General features: G+C 46.1%; 1 pseudogene; it reads right to left on the bottom strand.

The window, feature by feature from the left end:
* Positions 1-9,878: 9,878 nt before the first annotated feature.
* LOC141584965 (large ribosomal subunit protein mL50 pseudogene) lies at positions 9,879-10,890 on the bottom strand (annotated as a pseudogene).
* Between the last annotated feature and the right edge of the window lie 3,665 nt (positions 10,891-14,555).

Raw genomic sequence — 14,555 nt, 5'->3', positions numbered from 1 at the left:
TCCATTTATCTCCAGAAAACCAGCCATCTTAAAGTTACACTGTGTCGCTAATGAATGTATCAGTCTCCTGCCAGTTACTTTCACCACAACCTCCGCGGACTCTGAGAGCACCCTTAGGTTTGACCTTTGTACTCTGCCGCGAATGAGGTCAGTTCCTTTTGGGAGGGACTTGGGGCTTCTCTGTTCTTACTCTCCCTGGACAAATTCTCTCAGCCACCGCTCTGGAACTGATGGCAGGGACCTTGGCTCGCTGGTGTCATACCTACTTTAGAAGCTGGACGCTTGAGTGAGGGGCAGCAACTCTAGGTGTCCTCAGCTTGGCTCTCTCAGCATGACTCCCTCCCATAAGCTAGAGCAAAGCTGGTCAGAGAGATCCAGGATTCTCAGCACAACGAGCCCAGGGAAGCCTTTGCTGCCTAAGTGAGAGCTGAGGCTGAGTACAGGAAGGGACGCCCACCTGTCAGCCACACTCACCCAGAATTCAGCCTGAGACACAGGCAGCTGGGGGGAGGATGGAAGATGCTGACACACTGTTTCCCCCTCACTCCCCACCTGCCGCCCAAGGAAGAGAGCCCCACCAACTGGAACTGAAAGTACCTTTTCACAGTGAGAGAAGCCTAGCGTGCTGCCTCCATCTTGCTTCAGGCCCCCCAGGCTGGCTGTCCTTGCTCATTCCTGGGCACAGGCCAAGCTAACTGATGCAGGACTCTTCTCAGCCTCTTTGCTGGACTCACAGCAGGGGCTCCTTGTCTACTCTGCCTGCCACGCTCAGCCCCCTGTGGCAGGGAGTGCATGGGCGAGCAAGTGTGGGATTTGGCCAACCACTCCCAGTGTTGACGCAGAAGCAAGCTCCATGTGGGGCCTACAGCCAGACCAGGTATGTCACCTCAAGAAGCACGTGGCAGTGCCAAGGAAAAGGTGCCCATGACCCTGAAGCCCCAGAGGGGGTTTTGGTGTGCTAATTAGCTCTTTTAGATTCTCCATCCACAGCCCCGTGGATGGCAACGTGCCAGCAGCTCATTCGGCCCCTGGCCCCATCGCGTGGGGCAGCTGCCCTCTGCCAGCAAGGGCAAAGGGCCAGTGTGACAGCCTTTCTAGGTACTTGCACTCAGTGGGTCCCGAGCTCTTGTCCAGCATCCAAGAAGAATGAGGTCATGCTGATGACAGAAGGATGATGAAAGTGGATAATACTGAGTAGTGAAAACAGCTCCCAGCAGAGAGGGGAACTGGAAAGGGGACAGGAAGTGCAAGCCATCTTCCCCAAAGTCAGGAGGTCTCTTCCTGGAAGTCAGGCCTTCTCTCTCTCTCTACCAACCATGTCTACAGTATTTATAGGCCCAGCATGTGGGCAGGCCGCCATAGGTAGTATCGCAAAAGGCAACGTTCAATTGGTTAAAAGGCATTGTTCAAAAAGAACCTATCTAGGGAGAGCAGGCAAACGGGAATAGAAGTTCTCACTCTGGGCTGCAGGTTTCAGGATGTTTTTGGCTTGAAGGTGGGGTTTCACTGGGGACCCCCGCCATCTGCCTAGGGTTGGCCTGCCTCCTGCCTCTGTGATATACAAAGGAGGAATTCAGTTGGTAGCTTAACTTGGAAGTAAAGATGGTAACAGTTCCTCCCCAAAACTAATTTCCTCCTTTTTCAGGAGCGGAAACTGCCTTTATAAGACTAATGAAAGGCCAGAGGTTAGGATTATGGGAGGGCCTGAGTGCTGCTAAAATGTAGGCGTAGTTTTTATCATCCCTGACTGCTCAGGAGAGTCATGTGTCAGAGGATCACACGATTTGCGACTTCCCCAGTGCTCCTATAGATAATATCACTGTGGCAGAATGTAAGATTGGTCTTTTGAGATGGTTTTCCAACGGACCCCACTCAGACTCGTGACTCAGGACTTATTTAACTGTTCATGCATTGAAAGATGTCTGGGTTGCTTTCAATGTGGGGTTAGTATTCACCCAGAGGCGGATTCAGTGCACAAGGACCGTTTTCCACACCCCCATGATTGCATCCCCAACCAATCAGTGGCACCCATTCCCTAGCCCCCCACTCACTAAACTGTCCTTGAAAACCCCTAACCTTCAAGCCTTTAGGGAGACTGGATTCAGTGACAATTCCAGTTCTTCCAAGTGGGAGGCCTTGAGTCAATTAAACCTTTCATGTACTGCAACAGCACATTCTCAGTGAACTGGTTTTGTCTCTGCAGAGGACAGAAGAACCCAGTTACAGAAGCTGGAGGAGAGAGAGCCTTGGATTCCTGCTGCACAGCCTGGAGTGGAGCTTCCATCTCACTGTGCTGGGGGAGGGCAATACATCGGCTCAGATACCACAGACTCACACAGTTCTCGCCACGCTTTTGCCGATTTTCTTGAATAAATGTTTCTCTCTTTGCAATGGCTACAGGGCCATCTGCAGACACTTTAAATGGTTGTTTGGAAGGTTGGTTTGTTTTCGTTTTAAAAATGTTCACTAATTTCACAGGGAAGTGGATCTCTGGAGTTCCCCTCATTGTCACACTGCAGAGGGACTGCACTACGACTTTCTTATTTCATAACATTTGAACATAAGACAATCACAAGCTTTCATAGGACCCAATGTTCAGTGAAGAAAATGGTACAGAAAAAAAGAGTCTCTTCCAAATAAGCACCCACTTGCTCTCCCCCGGCAACCGCCACCACTGCCAAGTCTGTCTCCCTCTTTATTACATGACCTTTTATCTTTAAATGCCAGTAACTTTCACTTACATTATTGTTTATTTCTTACACACGTGTTTGTATTATTCAAGGTCACTAAGACTTTTTCCCGATTCATTCCACATGTTTTATTGTTTCGTATTCCACGTTTAGGTCTATGATTGGCATACAGTTAATTTTATGCAAAGTCTGAGGTGGAGGTTTGGGTTTGGTTTTGTCTATGGTGGTCCAGTTGTTCCAGTGCAATTTTTTGAAAATGGCTCTTCTTTCACGAACTGGTCTGAACATGTTCCCTGACATTCGTGGGTTGAAACTTAGCCCCTGTTGAGGTGCTGTGAAGAGGTGGGGTCTCTTGGGTTGTGATGGAGTCAGGGCTCTGCTCTCAGGAATACAGTAGGGCCTCCTTAAAGGGCTGGAGGCGAGAGCCTGGGTCCTTTCTGCCCTTGTGCTTTTCTTCCAAAAGGACACAGCAAAGAGCCCCCACCAGACACAGAATGCCGGCACCTTGATCTGGGGACGCCCCGCCTCCGAAACTGTGAGAAATGAATTTCTGTTGTCTGTAAATTACCCAGTTGCAGGTGTTTCTTGATCGCAGCACAAAAGGACGAAGACGCTTCTGCATTTAGTTGTCTTGGCCCCTTGTCAGAAGTTAGCAGGGTCTGATTTGCGTGGGTGGCCATCTCCACTCAGTGCTTTTCCCTGAGCTGTGTGTCCACCTCCTTGCCCATACCACTGTCTACATAGCTGTCGCTTTATAACACACCTCAAAGTTGGCGAATGTCATTCTTCCAACTTGACTTCTTTTTTCAACATTTTTTTTGGCTCCGCTATTTTCTTTTGCCTTTCCACATCCATTTCGTAAAAAGCTTGTGAATATCTACCAAAAAAATCCTGCTGAGATTGTTGTTGGAATCGTCCCATTAAGTCTGCACATCAGTTTTGGGGAAGTTGACATCTTTATCATTTTGTGTCTTCAAATCCATGAATGCAACATCTCTCCCCACTTATTTAGGTATTCTTTGATTTCTTTCATCAGTGTTTTGTATTTATTTGTTTATTTATTTATTTATTTATTTTTTAATAAAGATGAGGTTTCACCATGTTGGTCAGGCTGGTCTTGAACTCCCAACCTCAGGTGATCCAACCGCCTTTGCCTCCAAAGTTCTTGGATTACAGGCATGAGCCACCACGCGCGGCCAGTGTTTTGTATTTATAACATACAAAGTCTATACATACTTTGTTAGATTTATAATTTTCATTTTTTTGGACCTATTTTAGAAAACAGACTATGTTTTAGGGCAGTTTTAGGTTCACAGCAAAGTTGAGTTGAATATAGAACATTACCATATTTCACCTGCTGCCACGCCTGCACAACCTCACCTGTTGTTAGCATCCTACACCAGAGTGGCACATTCATCATCATTGAGGAGCCGTTATGGACATGTAGTGAGCACCCAAAGTCCAGAGCCAACCTTCACCTCCACTCTTTGTGTTGTACATTCTACAGCACAAATGATAAATGTGGAATGTCATTTATTCACCACCATAGTCTCATATACAAAAGTTTTGGGCCAGGTGTGCTCACTCCTGTAATCCCAGCACTTTGGGAGGCCAAGATCACCTGAGGTCAGGAGTTTGAGACCAGCCTGGCCAACATGGTGAAACCCTGCTTCCACTAAAAATTAGCTGGGCGTGGTGGTGGGCACCTTTAATCCCAGCTACTCAGGAGGCTGAGGCAGAAGAATGGCTTGAACCCAGGAAGCAGAGGTTGCAGTGAGCAGAGATTGCCCCACTACACTCCAGCCATGATGAAAAGAGCAAAATTTCATCTCAAGCGCATGCCTGTAGTCCCAGCTACTCGGGAGGCTGAGGTGGGAGGATCGCTTGAGCCCAGGAGTTCTGGGCTGTAGCGCGCTATGCCGATCGGGTGTCTGCACTAAGTTCGGCATCAATATGGTGACCTCCCGGGGGTGGGGGGACACCAGGTTTCCTAAGGAGGAGTGAACCGGCCCAGGTCGGAAATGGAGCAGGTCAAAACTCCCGTGCTAATCAGTTGTGGGGTCATACCTGTGCATAGCCACCGCACTCCAGCCCGGGCAACATAGTGAGACCCTGTCTGAAAAAAAAAAAAGCAGTTTTGCTGCCCTAAAACCCTCTGTGCTCTGCCCATTTCTCTCTCCTTTCCCACTCAGTCCCTGGCAGCCTCTGATCTTCTTACTGTCTCCATAGATTTGCCTTTTCCAGAATGGCATATACATGGGTTCTCCTCCATCCACAGGACCGCCAGTGGATACCTGAGGCCACAGATAGTACCAAACCCCAGATGTACTGTTTTCTCCTACAGACACATACCTAGGATGACGTTGCATGTACAAGTGAGGCCCAATAAGAGTTTAACAGCAGTATCCAATAACAACATAGAATAAGTATAACAGTATGTTGTCATGAGATTGATATGGATGTGCTCTCTCTTGTGCCTTGGAGGCTGGAGTCACACCGTGCAAAGCTTTTTCAGATTGGCTTCTTTCACTTCAGAAGGTACACTTAAGCTTTCTCCATGTCAGTTCCAGGCCTGATAACTCTTGGTCTCCCAGTTTTTTTTTTGAGACAGAGTCTTGCTCTGTCACCCCAGTTGGCGTGCAGTGGTACAATCTCAGCTCACTGCAACCTCCGCCTCCCGGCTTCAAGTGATTCTCCTGCCTCAGCCTGTACCACCACGCCTGGCTAATTTTTGTATTTTAGTAGAGACGGGGTTTCACCATGTTGGCCAGGCTGGTCTTGAACTCCTGACTTCAAGTGATCTGCCCACCTCAGCCTCCCTCCTATTTATTTATTTTTTATTTTTATTTATTTATTTTTTGAGATAGAGTCTCTCTTTGTTGCCCAGGCTGGAGTGTAGTGGCAAGATCTCGGCTCACTACAACCTCCGCCTCCTGGGTTCAAGTGATTCTCCTGCTTCAGCCTCCCGAATAGCTGGTATTACAGGTGCCCACCACTACACCTGGCTAATTTTTGTATTTTTAGTAAAGATGGATTTTTGCTGTGTTGGCCAGGCTGGTCTCGAACTCTTGACCTCAAGTGATCCACTCTCCTCAGCCTCCCAAAGCGCTGGGATTGCACTGTGAGCCCCCGTGCCTGGCCTCCTCCTATTTATTTTTACTCTGGTAAATACATAAAATTTACCGTGTTAACCGTTTTCAAGTATAAATCTCAGTGGAATTAAGTCCATTCACATTGCCGTGTGACCATCTCCACCACTCACCTCTAGAACTTTCATCATCTTCCCAAACTGAGGCTGTGTCCCCATTAAACACCAACTCCCCATTCCCCTCCCCCAGCCTCGGACACCCCCCCTTCCCGGCTTCTGTGTTCAGTACTGGTGAATTTGACTGCTTTAGGAACCTTGTATGAGTGGAATCACACAGGATTTGCCCCTTTGCGTCCGGCTTATTTCAATAGCATCATGTCTTCAAGGTTTATCCGTGCGGTAGCCTGTGGCAGGATTTCCTTCCTTTTGAAGGCTGAAACGTATTCGATTCTATAGGTAGATTACATTGTGCTCATCCATTCATCCATCAGTGGACATTCAGGTGGCTTCCACATTTTGGCTATTATGAATAATGTTGAAATGAACATGGGTGTACATATATCTCCTCAAGAGCTTGTTTTTAATTATTTTGGGTGTATACCTAGAAATAAAATTGCCAAATCCTATGGAAGTTCTGTGTTTAACTATGCCTCTTTCCATTGTAGTGATGAAGTCTATCCCATTGCACGGATATACCACACTTCATCCATTTACCTGCCGAAAGACGTCTGGGTGGTTTCAAGTTTTGACAGGTATGAAAAAAACTACTCTCAACGTCTGTGTGCAGGTCTGTGTGTGAAAGCAAGCACTCCAGTCATTTGGGTAAATACCAAAGAGCTTTATATTGCTAGATTGCATGGGAAGACCATGTTTGGTTTCATAAGAAACCACCGAACTGTCTTCCAAAGTGGCCACGCCATTTTGCATTCCCACCAGCTAAAGGAGAGTCCCTGCTGCCCCACATCCTCTCAGCTCTTGCTTGTCAGCGTTCTGGATTTTGGAGATTTAACAGCTGTGTCTCTTTGTTGTTTTCGTTGCAATGCCCTAATGACATATGGTGTTGATCATTTTTTATATGCTTATTTTATTTATTTAATTAAGTTATTTATTTATTTTGAAACAAAGCTTCACTCTGTCGCCCAGGCTGGAGTGGAGTGGCACCATCTCGGCTCACTGCAACTCCGCCTCCCGGGTTCAAGCCATTCTCCTGACTCAGCGTCCCAAGTAGCTGGGATTACAGGCATGGACCACCACCCTGGGCTATTTTTTTTTTTTTTTTTTGTATTTTTAGTAGAGATAGTGTTTATCCATATTGGTCAGTCTGATCTCAAAATCCCAAGCTCAGGTGATCTGCCCGCCTCGGCCTTCCAAAGTGCTGGGATTACAGGCGTGAGCCATGGTGCCTGGCCTCATATGCTTATTTTAAATGGAATTTTTTAAAAGTCTGGTTTCCATCCATTCACCACTGCTATATCGAATCTTACGAAAGCAGTGTTCCAGGAAAGGGGTCCCAATCCAGACCCCAGGAGAGGGATCTTGGATCTCGTGCAAGACAGAATTTAGAGCGAGTCCACAGAGTGAAGTGAAAACAAGATGATTAGAAAGACAGAGGAATCAGAGATGGCTACTCCATAGACAGAACAGCCCTGAGGACAGTTTACAGTTTTTTTTTTAAAGTATATGCTAAACAAGGGGTGAATTAGTCATGCCTCCCCTTCTGAGACCATAGAGGGTAACTTCCTGACGTTGCCATGGCGCTGGAGGGGGTGTAGCAGTCAGGATGACCGGAGGACCCTCTAGTCTCCATCTTGGTTTTGGTGGATTCTAGCCAGCTTCTTTATGGCAAGCTGTTTCATCAGCAAGGTCTCTGTGACCTGTATCTTGTGCTGACCTCCTGTGACTTGGAATGCCTTCACTGCCTGGAATGCAGCCCAGTAGGTCACAGCCTCATCTTAACGAGCTCCTATTCAAGACAGAGTTGCTCTGGTTTAAATGTCTCTAACAGCAGGATTGATTTTTGTAAAGTTACTTTGCATCCTATGACCTTGATAATTTCACTTATTAGTCTCAGGAGATTTTGTTAGATGCTTTGAATTTTCTATGTGGATAATCATATTAGCTATAAATCACAATAGTTTTGTTTTTCCTTTTAAATCTATATGCCTGTCCCCAGTCCCCACCCTGTCAAACTTCCAGCACCCTGTTAAGGGAGGTGACAGTGGACATTCCTGTCCTCTTCCTGATTCTCAGGGGAAGGCATTCATTATTTCATCACTAAATGTGATGTTGCCATAGGGTTGCTGTAGATGCCTTTAATCAGGTAAAAGTTCATTTCTGTTTCTAACTTGTTGTGAATGAGTTCTGGGTTTTGATAAATTGTTTTTCTTCTGTATCTACTGATATTAACATATAGTTTTTCATCTTTAGTCTCTTCGTCAGAGGCGTTTGAACCGGAGCAACTCCACCGTGAATAGCAGCTGAGCAGAATGAGGCTGAGCCCTACTGGGCCACATTCCCAGGTGGTCAGACATTTGAAGTTGCAAGATGAGACAGGGGGTTGGTACAAAACACAGGTCATAAAAACCTTGCTGATAAAACAGCTTGCCATAAAGAAGCTAGACTAATTCACCAAGACCAAGATGGCGATGAGAGTGTCCTCTGGTGGTCCTCACTGCTGCTCTCCCACCTGCGCCGTGACAGTTTACAGATACAATGGCAACGTCAGGAGGTGACCCTATATGGTCTAAAAAGGAGCCGAATGGATAATCCACCCCTTGTTTGGCATGTAATCAAGAAACAACCATAACAATGGGCAACCAGCAGCCCTCTGGGCTGCTCTGCCTATGGAGTAGCCTTTCTTTCTTTCTTTCTTCTTTTTTTTTTTTTTAAGACAGAGTCTGGCTCTGTCATCCAGGCTGCAGTGCAGTGGTGCTATCTCGGCTCACTGCAACCTCCACCTCCCAGATTGAAGTGATTCTCTTGCTTCAGCCTCCCGAGTAGTTGAGATTACAGGCACACACCACCACACCCAGCTATGGAGTGGTCTTTTTTCTTTTTTTTTTTTTTTTTATTATAAACGGGGTTTCACCATGTTGGTCAGGCTGGTCTTGAACTCCTGACCTCAGGTGATCCACCTGCGTTGGCCTCCAAGTGCTTGGATTACAGGCGTGAGCCACCACGCCTGGCCTGAGTAGTCATTTTTTTATTCCTTTACTTTTTTTTCACTTTAACAAGTCTACTATATTTTAATTAATTAATTTATTTGTTTATGCATGTATGTATATATGTATGTATGTATGTATGTTGAAATGGAGTTTCCCTCTTTCCTACCAGGCTGGAGTGCAATGGCGTGATCTCGGCTCACTGCAACCTTCACCTCCTGGGTTTAAGTGATTCTCCTGCCTCAGCCTCCTGAGTAGCTGGGATTACAGGCACTCACCACCATGTCCTGCTAACTTTTGTATTTTTAGTAGAGACAGGGTTTCACCATGTTGGCCAGGCTGGTCTCGAACTCCTGACCTTAGGTGATCTGCTCGCCTCTGCCTCCCAAAGTGCTGGGATTACAGGCGTGAGCCACTGCACCTGGCCAACAAATCTATGTTAATTCCAAAAGAAATTAATCTAGAATGGTCAGTAATATACAACCTATTTTTATGTGTCTTTTATCAGTATCTAACACACGTTTATTTGTATATGTGCAATATATAATAACTCTATCTTACATATGGATCCTAACAGGATAGAAATACTTTCTTGCAACTACCACCTTCTGCCTATGAAGGGTCTGAACTTGTAATGTGCCCCTGTCTCAAACCCAAGTTAATGACAGTGTCCTCTCAACATTTTTTTATAAATTATTAATAACCTAATTTCATTTAAAAAATGGTTTTAGCAAGTGTAAAACTAGAACATCCTGTAATTTATTTGTCTACTCACAATTTGAGAAACAAAGAAAGAGATGTTACATTTCTTTGTGGAAAAAGTGGGTTTAGAGAACAGTTCTGGTGGTAGGTCACATGGTAAAGTATCAAAAGGTCTAACAAGCAGCCTCCTTGCTCACGGGGAGAAAATGGTTTCAATGAGTTTCTCTTTCGAATTGCTTAGTAACTGCAACTCATCTTCAAACTGGGGGGCAGCCTACTGGCACTGAGTTCATCACATTTCCATCTGTCTTGAATGGGGACATCACAGACATCAAAGACATCTCCAACCCTCCACATCTGATAGAGTCTGGAGTTAGAGACCACATGACCCAAGCCACCAGCTAAATGTGTCAAGAGATTGAACTTTAGATGACCATCTTCCAGGGAGATGTCTCACCAATGACTAGGAAGAGATGGGCCCAAAACTTCTTGAACGTAAGGTTCCAAATGACTCTGGAGATCTTCCGGTGGTGTGTTGAGCTTTGTAAGGGTGGACACACGGGGATAGGTTCCTTTTTCGCTTCTTCTACTGTCTCAGCAACCACTGGCTCTTTCTCTTTTCTGAATCAAGCCCCAAATTCTCTACCTGATGCCCCTAAGACCATCCACCCGAAGACTCTTCTGGTAATGACACAGATTGTGCCGCTATCTTCAGTGAGATCTGCAGGCCTTTATGTTCTTTTTTTTTTGAGACGGAGTTTCGCTCTTGTTACCCAGGCTGGAGTGCAATGGCGCGATCTCGGCTCACCACAACCTCCGCCTCCTGGGTTCAGGCAATTCTCCTGCCTCAGCCTCCTGAGTAGCTGGGATTACAGGCACGTGCCACCATGCCCAGCTAATGTTTTGTAGTTTTAGTAGAGACGGGTTTTCACTATGTTGACCAGGATGGTCTCGATCTCTCGACCTCGTGATCCACCCGCCTCGGCCTCCCAAAGTGCTGGGATTACAGGCGTGAGCCACCGTGTCCGGCTACGTTCTTAACAATCTTGCTTTCACTTTACAGACTTGCCTTAAATTCTTTCTTGCGCAAGATCCAAGAACTCTCCCTTGGGGTCTGGCTTGGGAGCCCTATCCAGCAACATGTTTCATGTGGTGACGTGTATACATTTTCACATGCTTAACCGTCCTTGCATTCCTTAGAAAAGCCTCACCTGGCAGTGCTGTATTCCCCTGGATGTAGCGGCTTCATTGTGTGTTCTGATGCTTGGCCGAAGGTTTTTGTATCTATGCTTACGATGCACATTGAAGTACAGCTTTTTTCTTGGAAAGGAGAAGAAAAAAAAAACATTCTTCTTGGATTTTTTTTTTTTTTTTGTATTAGAGAGTGCCCCTTCCGCCTCCATTCTTGAGAAAATATTGTGTAAAATTGGTATTATTTCTTCCTTAAAGCCTTTGTGCAATTCACCAGGAAAACCATCCAGACTTGAAATTTTTTGTTTGTTTTCTATTTTTTAAGATTTTTTTAAAACTATATTTTGATTTTTTAAAATAGATATAAGACTACTCAGGTTATTTATTTCTTTCTGAGAGAGTTTGGTGGTTCATGTCTTTCAAGGAATTGACCCGTTTCACCCCGGTGGTCAGATTTACACGTGGGCAGAGATGTCTGTGGAGTTCTCCTGCTGCTCCTCTAGTGTCTGTGGGGCCCGAAGCGATATCCCTGCTTCCACCCCAATCTCAGTCACGTGTGTCTGCTCTTTTTACTTGTCTGTTTTGCTAGAAGCTTATTGCCTTCACTGATCTTGTCGAGGAATCAGATTTTGGTTTAATTCGTTTTCTTTCTTTTTATTTTTTTGACACAGAATTTCACTCTGTCGCCCAGGCTGGAGTGCAGTGGAATGATCCCAGTCTACTGCAACCTCCACCTCCCAGGTTCAAGTGAGTCTCCTGTCTTGGCCACCTGAATAGCTGGGATTACAATCATGCGCCACCATCTCTGGCTCATTTTTGTATTTAATTAGAGAGAGCGTTCTGCAAGGTTGGCCAGGCTGGTCTCAAACTCCTGACCTCAAGTGACCCATCTGCTTCAGTCTCCCAAAGTGTTGGGATTACAGGCTGGAGCCACTGCACCTGGCTGGTTGAATTAATTTTCTCCATTGTTTTACTATTTTCTATTGCATTGATTTCTAATTTTATATGCATATATACACACATATCCATAAATTTACACATTTTTTTCTGCTTGCTTTCAGATTATTTGTTCCTTGAAGGTTATGCAGACTTCACCGATGAAACCATCTGGACTTGAAGGGGTTTTCTGTGTGGGAAGGCTTTTCACTGCAGATTCTGTTTTTCGGTAGAGAGATTCAGGCTCCCTTTTCCTTCTTTAGTTTGGTGGTTCATGTCTTTCCAAGCACGTGGTCCCGTTCCTTAGTTTCTAAATGTACGTGTGCACAGAGATGTGTGCAGTAGTCCTGTGTTATCTTCTTAACGTCTGTGGGACCTGCAGGGATGTCCCTTTCTTCACTCCTGATATTGGTAATTCGTGTCTTCGTTCTTTTCCATCTTGCCAGTCTTGCTAAAATTTATAAAATATTTTGATCTTTTCAAAGAACCAGCTTAACTATGTTCTTTGTTTATATCTTCCTGATGGTTGTTCTAGAGTGTGAGTATATTGCTTACTTTCTCACTGTGTACTTAGAATCAATATTTCACTAATTTAGGTGGAATCCAGGAATCTTCCCAGAATATAGGCTGCTTGTCTCATAAATGACAAATACTCATATTGAAAACCCCACCGGAGGCTGGACACAGTGGCTCAAGCCTGTAATCCCAACACTTTGGGAGGCTAAGGTGGGTGGATCACGAGGTCAGGAGTTCGAGACCAGCCTGGCCAACGTAGTGAAACCCCATCTCTATTAAAAATACAAAAAAAAAATTAGCTAGGCATGGTGGCAGGCACCTGGAGTCCCAGCCACTCAGGAAGCTGAGGCAGGAGAATCACTCAAAGCTGGGAGGCAGAGGTTTCAGTGAGCTGAGATTGTGCCACTGCACTCCAGCCTGGGCAGAGCAAGACTCCATCTCAAAAAACAAAACAAAACAAAACCCACCAGAGAATGGTGTGATTTTTGTTTACAACATCAAACACGTTTTGAAGAGAATACTCCATTAGATTGTCTTGTATGTTTACCTAAAACTCTGAGGATAGGAAACTTTCTCTCAGAAGAGTGTCCGTGGTCCCCAGACAGTTGGTGAGCCCCTTGTTTAAAACATTTAGTTGGCGCCGGGCGCGGTGGCTCAAGCCTGTAATCCCAGCACTTTGGGAGGCCGAGGCGGGTGGATCACGAGGTCAAGAGATCGAGACCATCCTGGTCAACATGGTGAAACCCCGTCTCTACTAAAGGTGCAAAAAATTAGCTGGGCATGGTGGCGCGTGCCTGTAATCCCAGCTACTCCGGAGGCTGAGGCAGAAGAATTGCCTGAACCCAGGAGGCGGAGGTTGCGGTGAGCCGAGATCGCGCCATTGCACTCCAGCCTGAGTAACAAGAGTGAAACTCCGTCTCAAAAAAAAAAAAAAAACAAAACATTTAGTTGGCATTCTGTCTCTTTCTCATTCATGGCCCTTGGTGTCTCATGTGTCTCCAACTACCAGTGCTGGCTCTCACCCACGGTGGCTGCTTTCCTCGTGTGTTTGCGGTTTTCTGCTGTGAGCCCACATTTGCCTGCTGTGGGTGGGAAGCTCAGGCGCTTGGTTGAGGACACGGACTTTTTCTGAAGTTTTGCTGAACTTCCTCCCACCAGGCTGCTCTGGGTCCTATCGGTTCAGGACCACTGTAAGTAACTTGCTCAGCTTGTGGTTTTCTGGACCACAAAATTGATGCAAATGTGTGCCTCCCACCTGGGTAAGGGTGGGCCTGAAGTTGTCACTTCTCAGGGGAGATGTTTTTATCACCCATCTCAGACTTGAGAACATATTTCCCTGCTGTCTCCTTCTGGAAGTGGCTGGTCCCTTCCGGGGTCTCTGCTTTGGGCAGCAGCTCTGAGCTCCCATCACACCCAGTGCGCAGAACAGAGACTTCTCTTCTGTGTTGCAATCTCCCCTGTAGCTCTTGAAACCAAAGCCTCTGAGTGTGTGTGCACCCTGCGCTACACTCCCATAACTCAGGACTCAGCAAAAGCAGTGAAGGGGTCAAATTCCATGCAACATGGTGGATGAATCTCACTAACACAGCCCGGGGCCAACGGAGCTGGTCACGAGAGGACATAGCCTACGATAGCATTTTATGAAGTTCCCTAACAGGCAAAACTGATGTTTGATGGGAAAATTCAAGCTCATGGTTACTCTTAGTGGGGAGTGAGTGGCGATTAGAAATGGGTGCTTCTGGGGCGCCAGAATGTTCTATTTCTCCTTCTGAGGGCCAGTTCTAGGAGGGTGCTCGCTTTTGTGGAGATATATTGAGTTCTACATGGATGCCTACTTTTCTATGGTTTTATTTTAATACAATGTGGCAACAGCAACGAGGGACCCTCTTCTCTGGTGAGGGGGGCACCTTTATTCCGCAGCTGGTGATGGCGGAGGAGTAGAGGTGCCCTCCCCTCCCAGACTCTTCACTCTGAAATGTGACAGCATATTTCTTCTGTAAACTGTGATGGTCCCTCCTCCAAGTGATAAAGCGTAGGTGTCCTGTCTTTCCCCTTTTGCTCTGACTTCTAGGGAGCTCACATTAAAGGTCAAGGTCTCCGGTTGTCATTTTCCTGGACCTGGATGCCAGGATATAGATGTCTCTTCTACTTTTTCTGTCCTTTTTTTGGGTGGTTTCATTGCTGGTGAACTTTCACTCTAACATAATCCACACTTTTTGGGTGAGCCAGCTGTCACCCAGGAAAATCAGGGTAGTATCAGGTCTTGGTGAC

Source organism: Saimiri boliviensis, chromosome 6, assembly GCF_048565385.1.
Source record: "Saimiri boliviensis isolate mSaiBol1 chromosome 6, mSaiBol1.pri, whole genome shotgun sequence".
NCBI lineage: Eukaryota > Metazoa > Chordata > Mammalia > Primates > Cebidae > Saimiri > Saimiri boliviensis.
This window is presented reverse-complemented; position numbering and strand designations above follow the sequence as displayed.